This window comes from Rattus norvegicus, chromosome 9 (genome assembly GCF_021556685.1).
Source record: "Rattus norvegicus strain SHRSP/BbbUtx chromosome 9, alternate assembly SHRSP_T2T, whole genome shotgun sequence".
NCBI classification, from domain to species: domain Eukaryota; kingdom Metazoa; phylum Chordata; class Mammalia; order Rodentia; family Muridae; genus Rattus; species Rattus norvegicus.
Window position 1 is genome coordinate 91,117,461 of NC_141542.1, and position 11,598 is coordinate 91,129,058.

Here is an 11,598-nt window from a genome sequence, read left to right on the forward strand (position 1 = left end):
ATCTCACACCTGTGACTGCAGCTTGACTATTTTTCATAACCCTGCTGGACAAGAAAGAACTTAGCCAAGAGGGACTGCCTGGGCACTCGATCCGAGTTCGATTGCTAGAGCCCACGTGATGGAAAGAGAAAACGAACTCCCACAAGTTGCCCTCTGACCTCCTCACATGCACCATGGCACGAGCTCTCCCCCTACACATACACGCACTCTAAACAAATAAAAACCGCACATAACCACTGTGCCCCCACCTCTGGAATGCGGGGCGGGGCGGGAGACGGAAGGCTGGGCAGACTGGAGCCGCCCTCAGCCAACAGCCTTCCGGCCAGTGGGGCCAGCAAGGAGGAGAGTGGGTGGGGCGGGCGCCCGGAGATCTTCTGCCCGCATTGGCCCTGCCCTGGCCACGCCCCGCGGCCTCCTGCCAACTTGGCTACGCCCCTCCGGCCAAATTCGCCTTCCGCGAACCCCGCCTGGGCGGGGCAGGAAGTACCAGGCCAAGCCGTTGCTTGCCGCTAGGGGCCTCCCTGCCCTTGCGGACCGACGCCGGGCTCCTAAGTTTGGCACTCTTCTTCGGTCTAGAGAATCCCGAGCGTGGGAAGGACGAGAGAGCTTACCTTGTCCACCTTCCTCTGAAAGCGTGAAGTTTCAGATGTCCTCTTCCACACAGTGGAGAAGGGGTGGTGGTGTACACCTCTCAAATACTACTCTCTATCTAATTCCACCTAGAATTTAGCCCCAGCCTTCTTTTGCTCCAGGTGTGGGTGTGGGTGTGGTTGTGTAGTAGGGAGGCCGCAATAGGTGTGAAGCCGCCCCTTTTCGCATTCTGCCTACCCTATCCGACCCCCATTACTTTTGCCTGATAGAAAAGAACCAGGAAACTTACACCTGAAAAAAAGCCTACCCGGGAATCAGCTCTAGTCTGGAGCTGCATGGACCAGGAGAGCCTTTTGCAAGATTTATACCCTACCCCTGGCCTCCGCCCGCCCCCAGCCAGGATAAGGCTTGGTTTCCTGATCTGTATGCAAACGGTGGTCGCCTCAAATTTGCATCCCGGAAGCCAGATAAACAGCACCAGCTTCCATTGAGACTCAGTCCCACTCCCCTATCCCGCAACCGCACACCGTCTGCCCACGCATAATTAAGCTCAACCACATGTGTGGGTACTTCCTTGTCAGCACCAGCCAGTGTTAGGGCTGCGCTTCTGCTCTCAAGGAACTCATCTCAACATTACTGCAAGCAACATTAGCTCCTGGAGCTGGAGAGATGGCTCAGCAATTAAGAGCACTGAGTGCGCTTTCAGAGGATCCCCGTTCAATTTCCAGCACCCAAACTGTAGTTCAGAACCATAACAAACTCCAGTCCCAAGAGATCCTATGCCCTCTCCTGGCCTCCGAGGGCACCGCAGATATGTGGTTCACAGCCATACATTCAGGCAAAACACTTTTACATTTAAAAAGGGGGCTCGGGGGATTAAGAAGAAAAATGCCATTAATTCCAGAGTGATGGAGAGATACTTTGTATCTTTTGAGTATTTTTTCTCTAGGATCAGCTGCCACTAGTGAACATCGTTAATGTTTTTTTGGTGTTAGATACTCCAGAGAGGCCTTTGAGTGTAAGTCCCTCAGAGGCCCATTGGGAATATTTCTGGAATTAAAGCATGATTAATTAATTAATTAATTAATTAATTAAAAGAAAGTCCGAAAAAAGAGAAATAGGAAGTTTAGTCATAACGAGTGCAGGTGTGCATGCAACCAGAAATTTAAGGGAAGGGGTAAGATAAATTTCTGTAGCAACCACATCATGACTTGGCCTTTGATCAGTGTTAAAATCCCTATCCTAATTCCCTAGGAATTAGGGCATAGCACATTGATAGGCCTCTTACCTGAAGCCTGGAATTTAATCCCCAGTACTGAAAAAAAAAATCTGATAGTAAATCAGAAAGACTCATGACTTGGCCTGGAGAGACAGTTCAGTGGTTAAAAACACTGACTGTTCTTCCAGAGGTCCTGAATTCAATTCCCAGCAACCACATGGTGGCTCAGAACCATCTGTAATGGGATCTGATGCCCTCTTCTGGTGTGTCTGAAGACAGCTACAGTGTAGTCATATACATTAAATAAATAATATTTTTAAAAAAAGACTCATGACTCACTGTTTCTGTGGTCCATTTCCTCAGCCATGAGGTAGTTACCCACCTGTTAACTGAAGTCTATACCCTCCAGGGCCCCTTGGTAGTTGGTTTTTGTTTGCTTGCTTTGTGTTTGAGTTCTGGAAATTGAACTAAGGGTCTCATAGATACCCAACTAGTGTTTTTTACCACTGAGAGCTATACTTCAACCCCAGTCCAGTCACTAAGTCAATGAGTACTGAGTACTGAAGTTTCAGTACTTAGGGTAAGTATGATGGACGAGTAAACTTGGAGAAAGCTGCTTTAGCTGATTGTGTCAAGGGGAAGTGGAGAGAGAGAGAGAGAGAGAGAGAGAGAGAGAGAGAGAGAGAGAGAGAGAGAGAGAGGGGCAGGCTGTTGTCTTTTGAGAGCAACTTGTGAAGTCCAAGAAATCTTCGTGCCTCACCTTCCAAGTGCTGAGAATGCAAGCTATGTCACCAAGGTCAGAAACGTAGAGGCTTTTTCTTAGCAGAGTACAGAACTCTTTAGTTCAGTCAAGACTGTAACAATAAATAGATAAGCAAAGGGGCCTGGAGCCATGGCTCAGTGTTTAACAGTGCTTCTTGCTCTGCCAGAGGACCCAAATTCAGTTCCCATACCAGCAGTTCACAACCACCTCTAACTCCAGTACCAGGGAAACAGACACATACCCCTAATAAAAACAACAAGCCTTCCAATGATAAAGATTCAAGTCAGGAAGGCAGTGGAGATGCACGAACCTATGACTCCAGCACTTAAGAAGCTGAGGCAGGGGGCTGGGGATTTAGCTCAGTGGTAGAGTGCTTACCTAGGAAGCGCAAGGCCCTGGGTTCGGTCCCCAGCTCCGGAAAAAAAGAACCAAAAAAAAAAAAAAGAAGCTGAGGCAGGAGGGCTAGCAAGTTGGAGGCCAACCTGAGCTATGTAGAAAAGCTTTGCAGTATATATGATAGATAGATAGATAGATAGATAGATAGATAGATAGATAGATAGATAGATAGATGCACACACATATGATTTAAGCTGGGCTTGCTTTTCCTGCTTGTTTTATGGGGCCAACAAGGTTGCCTAGTTTCCCACTGCCTGGTGGTAATTTAACCTAAAGGATCATAATTCCGCTGAGAGAAGACAAACTCCTATTCAAACAAGATGCCAAGTGAAACAAAGATAACTTCAGAATTACTTATTGCAACACACACAAGGCGAAATAAATAGAAATAAGTTTTTTAAAAAAAAATCACTTGAGGCCTCATGATGAACAAAACGTCACGTGTCCATAGAAGAAATTGTCCAAATGGGTGGGAGACCACAAGGACCCTAAGAAGATCTGGAGCATCATCAAATCCCCAAAGACTCTTGAGTGGGCAGTGCCACCTCCATAAATACTCACCGAGTCAGGTGACATGTTTCAACTAACAGTCTGAAGACACTGGGACTTAGGAATGCTATCCCTGAATATTACCTTAATTTCCAGAGATGAACTTGGGTTGGTTGGTTTGTTGGAGACAGCGTCTCATATCACCCAGACTGGCCTCAAAGTTGATTTCTAGCTAAGGACAACCTTGACCATCTGAGCCTCCTGCCTTCACCTCCCAAATGCTGGAATTACAGAGGTATTCCTCACCCAGCTCTAGAGGTCAATTTAAAAGGAAAGAGTTGTGGTTGCCAGCTATCAGATTTGCATATCCGGATACCTTCATCCGGATGGCTAACATCTAGCGACAGCCACTTATCTCAAGTCCCTCTTGCTAGAGAAAGTGTGAACCGTAGTCAGTGTTACAAAGCACATGTTGTATCTCTTACAACTAGAATCCTGACTCACCGAGAGACTCGCAAGAATGGAAACTACAAAGCACATCACGCCACCTAGCGTGAGAAATTAGAAACCAATTAATGACAGGGCGCTGTGGATGGCTGTGAGAGGCTTGGGGGTTTGAAGAGTACATGGACGCCTAGACACACAAGGGCAGCCCCTGGGGATTGAGCAGCGACTCCCTGATGGCGGGAGGCTTAAAGAGTAGGAGTCTGTAAGGTGGCTCCTGAGCGGGGCCTCAGAACTGGCTGTGGCAGGGAGTACAGGAAATGACAAGGATGTAGGAAGGACACCCGAGCAAAGGAGCATGGGAAAGGAGACTAAGGGTGACCCCTCGTACTTTATTTTCTTTTGAGATGGGGTGTCTCTGTGTATCCCTGGTTGTCCTAGAACTCACTCTAGACCAGGTTGGCCTCAAACTCAGAGACACACCTACATTTGGCTCCTAAGCAAAGGCTGGGAATGAAAGCATGCATCACCACGTCTGGCTCATTTTTATTTTCAGCTTGTTTTAATTTATTTACTTACAGACAGATCGCACTCAGCCCAGGCTAGCCTCAAATTTCCTGCACAACTAAGGGTGACCTTGAATTCCTAATCTTCCTGCCTCCCTCCCTGTCTCCAGGAGTGGGATCACAGGCATGTGCCACCAAGATGGGCTTATGGGGTGTTGGGGATCCAATCTGGCCTTTACGTATTCTAGGCAAGGACTCTACCCACTGGGATACACTGTCAATTTCTTTTCCTTTTTTTATTCATTTATTCGTTTCCAGGCTGAGCTTGGACTCATGGCACTCTGCCTATCTCGGCCACCCAAGGCTCTTGGGATTACAAGCATGTACCACCGTGTCCAGTGAAAGTGCCCCCCACCCCCCCTTTTTTTTCTTTTCTATTTTTCGGAGCTGGGGACCGAACCCTGGGCCTTGTGCTTGCTAGGCAAGTGCTTTACCACTGAGCTAAATCCCCAACCCCCCCACCCCCTTTTAATAGGCATAGGGTACAACGGAGGGAACATAAGCAGGAGAGGGCGGTGAAAGCACTTGTCAACTGCACACGGGAAGCCAAGAGAGGTGGGCACACACCTGTCACCAGGACTTTGGAGACTACCAGGAGTCTGAAAACAGAAGACCGCACTGGGAGGACACAGACAGCCCTAGAGATGAAAGGGCCTGAGCTCAGGCAATGTGGAGTGAAGAGACTGGCCTGGAGGATGGCTGAGGGAGGAGATAAAATGAATGGGTCAGGAGGTTGATCTGCTTCTGGGCAGGGGTGGGGGAGGAGGGGAGTGAGTCTGCATCTAACTTTAGAGATACCTGTAACGGTTCCTGGGATAGAGCAGATTCTCTAATTTGCCCCACCCCCTTCTGTCCGCTACAGATACTCAGTACAACCCTGCTGTCAGTAGTGCAAAACGGTAAACCCTTGGAGAATGAGCTAACACTATCAGAGAAAACATGTCCTTTTGGACATTATTTATTTTTACTTTATTGATGTTTTGCCTGAATGTCTGTGTGAGGCTGTCAGTTCCACTGGAACTGGAGTTACAGACAGTTGTGAGCTATAACATGTGGGTGCTGGGAACTGAACTCAGGTCCTCTGGGAAAGTAGCCAGTGCACTTAACCACTGAGCCATCTCTCCAGCCCCTGCATGTTTCTTTTTAATTAATTGATTTAGTGTGGGTGTGCTCAAGTGCACGTGTAGAGTTCAGAGGATACCTTGCAGGAGTTCTCAGGGATTGGACTCCTTTCAACAAAGTCTTACCCCCTTAGCCATTTCACCAAACCTGGTTTGGGCCTTTTGTTTGGTTGCTTCCTGAGACAGGGTCTCACCGATGTAGCCTTGGCTGGCCTCATATTCACTATGTAGGCAAAAATGACCTTGGATTTAGTAGCTTTATTTATTTAAAAAATTGTGTGTATGAATGTCGTACCTACATATATGTGTACCACATGTATGCAGTGTCTCTAGAGGCCAGAAGAGGGTGTTGGATCTCCTAGAATTGGAGTTACAGATGGTTCTCTGTGAGAGCGCCAGTGCTCTTAGCCTCTGAGCCTTCTCCCCAGCCCTGGCTTTACATGCCTGCTTCCAACCTCCTAGTCAAGTTTGTATAATTTGATAAGGATCAGATCTGGGACTTTATGGGTGGTGGCACTTTACTAGCTGGGTGACACCCGCAGTCCTAACATTGAACTTCTGCTTTTCTGGCCTCCCACACACCCATGTGCTGTTCACATGTGTGCCCCACCACAACGGGCTGAAAAATAGTTTGGTTTGTTTTTCTCACAAATATAGGTCAATTTGCATCTGAACGATCCTACGTATAAGTATTTGCCTTGTGTAAAACATATACTGTTTGTAACGTGCACCATGTAAGGGTACTGATTGCATCATTGTTTATGATACCTCAAGTATTTATAAGAGTTCAAGAGCTTATAATAAACACTTGAAGCAACCTGAGTTGACCAGCAAGGGACCTTAGACTAGCTACACCAGAGAATTCTATATAGTCACGAAAACCAATAGGATGAGACTTTATAACCTGGAACATCATGTCTTGCTAACCCCCCACCTCAATAAATAAAGACTTTTTTTTTTTTACATTTAGCAAAAAGGAAGGGAGGGAGGAAGAAAAGAAAGAATAGGTCTGAGGAGGGGGAGGGGGGATGGGATAGGGGGTTTCTGGAGGGAAAACTGGGAAAGGGGATAACATTTGAAATGTAAATAAAGAAAATATCCAAGAAAAGAAAAAAAAAAAGAAAAAGAAAAGAATAGGTCTGAGGGAGGGGTCAGTTCAGTATCAGCCTACTGTACACAAAATCTGTTTCAACATCAGCCCTGCAAGTTTTTAAAATTAACTACAAAGGGGTTGGGGATTTAGCTCAGAGGTAGAGCGCTTGCCTAGCAAGCACAAGGCCCTGGGTTCGGTCCCCAGCTCCGGAAAAAAAAAAATGAAAAAAAAAAACAAAAAACCAAAAAACCAAACCAAACCAAACCAAATAAAATTAACTACAAAACGACAATTGCTAAAGAAGTAGAAAGTGGGGGCTGGAGAGATGGCTCAGCGGTTAAGAATGCTGACTGCACTTCCAGAGGTCCTGAGGTCAATTCCCAGCAACCGCATGGTGGCTCACAACCGTCTGTAACGGGATCTGACGCCCTCTTCTGGTGTGTCTGAAGACAGCTACAGTGTACTCACAAACATGAAATAAATACGTCTTTCAAAAACAAAAGTAGAAATTGAGAAATCGAAGGATTTGTGTGTTGGTATCAAACTATCATGACTTGTGACTTCTGTTTGCCTATTGTTTCTTTGTTTTTTCGATGTTACCCAGGTTTGGCCTAGCGCTCACACAATTCTCCTGCCTCAGCCAGTTGAGTAGCTGGAAGCACAGGAACACACTTGGAGCCCAGGACAGTCCCTGGCTGACAGGGGGACCTGCTGATGTGAGCCAGGCAACGGACCTCACTTCACATGGCTTACACTGGAGTAGCTGGACACCGGTGTCCTCCGACGCTCTTCAGGGTCATCACCTCTGAGCCTGTGCTGAGAGAATGAATAAACTCACACAAGGTCCAGCCTTATCAATAGTCCCGGGGAACTTGGTAGTGATCCAGACCCTCTGGCCCCACGCAGACCTACTGGATTGGTATCTCAGCTTACAAAAATTTCCTGGTGATCCTAAACAACAGTTTCCTTTGAGAAAGCAGGACTCTAAAGTATTTCTGAAGAAAGTGTTTATCTGGAATCTGCTTTAGGCTTTAAGAAATGGTAGGACAGGGGCTGGGGATTTAGCTCAGTGGTAGAGCGCTTGCCTAGCAACTGCAAGGCCCTGGGTTCGGTCCCCAGCTCCGAAAAAAAAAAATGGTAGGAGAACAACATAATATAATGCCCAAGACTCCATGTTTGCTGCTGCTGTTGTGACAGGATCTCATATAGCTCAAGCTGGCCTTGAACTCACTATGCAGCTGAGGACGGCCTTGAAGTTCTGATTTTTCTGCTTCTACCCCCCGAAGTGCTAAGAATATAGCATGTACCACCACACCCAACACAAGGGCATAACATTTATTTCTTTAAAGCAAGCCAGTACATGTTTCATGGCTGACACATGAGGATTGAGTTCAAAGTCAGCCCTCTACTGAGTGAAATTCTGTCTTTATAATATAATAAATAAATTTGAATTTCGACCCTTGGGGAGGAGGAAGCATTAGTAGGGCTTGGGAAGGTAGCTCATTTAATAGAGTGCTTGCCTAGCATGCACAGAGCTGAAGGTTTAACACCAGCACCTTCTAAAGGAAGTAGGTTCGGTGCACCAACCACACTGATCCCAGCACGGGGTAGGTAGAGGCAGGAGGATCAGAAGTTTAAGATCGGTTGGGGATTTAGTTCAGTGGTAGGGTTCGGTCCTCAGCTCCAAAGGAAAAAAAAGGGGGAGGGGGCTGGAGAGATGGCTCAGCGGCTAAGAGCACTGACTGCTCTTCCTGAGGTCCTGAGGTTCAAATCCCAGCAACCACATGGTGGCTCACAACCATCTATGATGAGGTGTGATGTCCTCTTCTGGTGTGTCTGAAGACAGCTACAGCGTACTTATAATAAATAAATAAATAAATAAATAAATAAATAAATAAATAGAAGAAGTTTAAGATCATTCTTGCTTTTGGCCAGCTTGGGCTACATGAAACCTTTGTTCTGGTTTTGTTTTGTTTTGTTTTGTTTTAAGCATAAATAAGTAATACCATAAGGAGGTTGGGTGTTGGTGTCAGACACCTTTAATTCCAGCATTCAGGAGGTAGAAGCAGGCAGAGCTCTGTGAGTTCGAAGCCAGCCTGGTCTACAGAGTTAGTTCCAGGACAGCCAGGGTTACACAGAGAAACCCTGTCTCAGAAAACCAAAGTAGTAGTAGTAGTAGTAGTAGTAGTAGTAGTAGTAGTAGTAGTAGCAGCAGCAGCAGCAGCAGCAGCAGCAGCATAGAGAAAATTGGGGTCATTGGGGTCCATCCATGATGGAAACATCCTATAAGACGATTCTCTTGACCTAGGTAAGCTAATGTCATGGGGAAAGGAGAAAGGACTTCCCTAGATTAAAAAGTGCTGAGGGGATGCTTATTCTTGATTTGATTCCATATAAAAAGGCTGATAAGGTCCAAGTGGAGATAATCAGTGGAACTGGACTCTGGACTGACATACATGATGGTTTTATAAATACTGGCACAGACCCTCAGGTATGAAGATCACTTTCGAACCACAGAACTGAAAGTGCTCGCCCTTGGTGTAGTGAACACTGGGTGCAGAACAGGGCTCGTTAATGAAAGTTGCCTGCACAACATCTTTGCACACAGCCCATACACATGGCAAACGCGCTAACTCCTTAATCCACAGATGGCTGTTACACTTGCTTCTGATTTCCCATAAGGATGACATTTATCATAACAAGAAATTAGAAATGCATGTATTTGTTTCTGGGCTGAGGACAACATCCAGGGCCTTTCACACTTCAGGCATATAGTTTACTACTGAGTTACCTCTCTAGCCATTTAAGACAATTTGTTTCATATTTACGTATTTTCTGTGCGTGAGTTTGGAGTCTATATATGTATGCATATGAATCACGCGTGGGTCTGGTACCCTCAAAATCAGAGGAGGACATCAGATCCCCAGCAAGTGAAGTCACAGAGCGTTGTGAGTTGTTATGTGGCACTGGGAACCAAGGCTGGGTCCTCTGCGAGAGCATCCAGTGGCCTTAACCCTGGGGCCAGCTCTCTGGGCCTAAGACAATTTTCAATTCTTAAAAAATATATATTCTCGGGGTTGGGGATTTAGCTCAGTGGTAGAGTGCTTGCCTAGCAAGCGCAAGGCCCTGGGTTCAGTCCCCAGCTCCGAAAAAAAGAAAAAAGAAAAAAATATATATATTCTCTGTTGCATCTGTTGACACATGCCTATATTCCCAGCACTTGAGAGGGTGGGGTGTGGGGATCATAAATTTCAGTTGGGGTAAAGAGTGTGGCCCTGTTTTCCCCCCCTTTATGTGCACTGGTGTCTTGCCTGTGTGTGTGAGGGAATCGGATCCCCTGGAGCTGCCTATGGGTGCTGGAAATTGAACCCAGACACCCCTGGAAGAGCAGCCAATGCTCTTAACTTCTGAGCCACCCCTCCAGCCCCACCTTTAGAAATTCCTAACCTTTTGTGTGTGTGTGTGTGTGTGTGTGTAATATGGAAATTGAACTTAGGGCCTTGTACACACTAAGTGTGTGCTGTGCTGAAGTATCACTGAGCCCACACCCACGCTGATGATGGATATAGTCTAATGGCAAACATTTAGCAATGACAAGATTTGGGTAGAGTTTGAAGACCCAGTCCTGAGCTATTGGTTAGCGTGACCTTTGCTGTCCTTAGCGTGTACTATGAGAAGACAGAAAAAGAAGACTTGAGTCCCGGAACCTGCAGTGGTGGGTGAGAACCCACTCCTGAAAGTTGTCTCTGACCTCTGCATACAACCGTAAGAGTTATAATGACAATGATAATTAGTGAGGTCTTTTAGAAGGTATAGTTGGGCAGGAGAGATGGCTCAGCTGCCAAGAGCACTTGCTGTTCTTAAAGCCCTAGATTCAGTTCCCAGTACCCATATGGTGGCTAATACCATCTCTAACTACAGTTTCAGAGGATTCTACACCCTCTCTTGGCCTCCCCAGGCACCACATACACAGCATAAAGACATACACGCAGGCAAACCCCCATATACACATAAATAAAAAAGGAAACTTTAACGGTGTATGTGTTGGTGTGCATACACATGCTGCTAGAAGACATGTGCAACACACACACACACACACACACACACACACACACACTGGAGAAGGAGCTCAGACACTTCAAAATAGATTATGGGCACTGACTCATGGGTCACTATCTATCCTGGAGTTTTTCCTTTCGGCTTTGCTTGTAACTGGGTGGACAGGCACTCCTTTCCATTCACAAGAATGAGTGCTACATTATTTCTAAACAAAACAGCACCTGCAGTATGTTTACTGTCCTCACGGACTATGCGCGCCCGTGGGCGCACACACACACTTTCAGTCTCCAGAGCTTTTGGGAAGGTCAAGGGAAGGCTGCCCTCAAACACCCTCTTCATCTTGCCCTCCTAAGGAACCAAGATTCTAAGGTGGCAGAAGTTCTACAGGGGCCAGAGGCAGGGAGGGGGAAGCAGGACACAGTTTCCAGAGACCTACAGCAGAGGGCAGCAAGGCAGATCCCCAGGTCCCGGGCAGGGAGGAGGAGGCCCTTGGCTCCTGGGAGAAGGAAGGGTTCCGGCAGAGCAGGGTTCAAAGGCATTTGGTTTATGGCAACTCATAAAAGGGGAGTTTGTGGCTCAGAAAGGAGGAGGACTGGAAAGGTCTTTGTGCCCACTGAGCGAGGGTCATGCTGACTAGAAGAGATCTGAAGAGGTGCCAGGGGCCCCACCTGTCCCAAGGGAACCCCAAGTGTGAACTCTGGCCTTGGGTGCTGAGTTCCAGCTGCAAGGCCCCAGGAGTCCTGTCCCATCCCATCTCGTGCCCCACCCACCCCATCCCCTCCCCCCACCCACACCATCCCCTCCCCCAACCCCGTGGCTACTTTTCTAGGGCAGGAGGGTGGTCTGCTGAGTTCCCC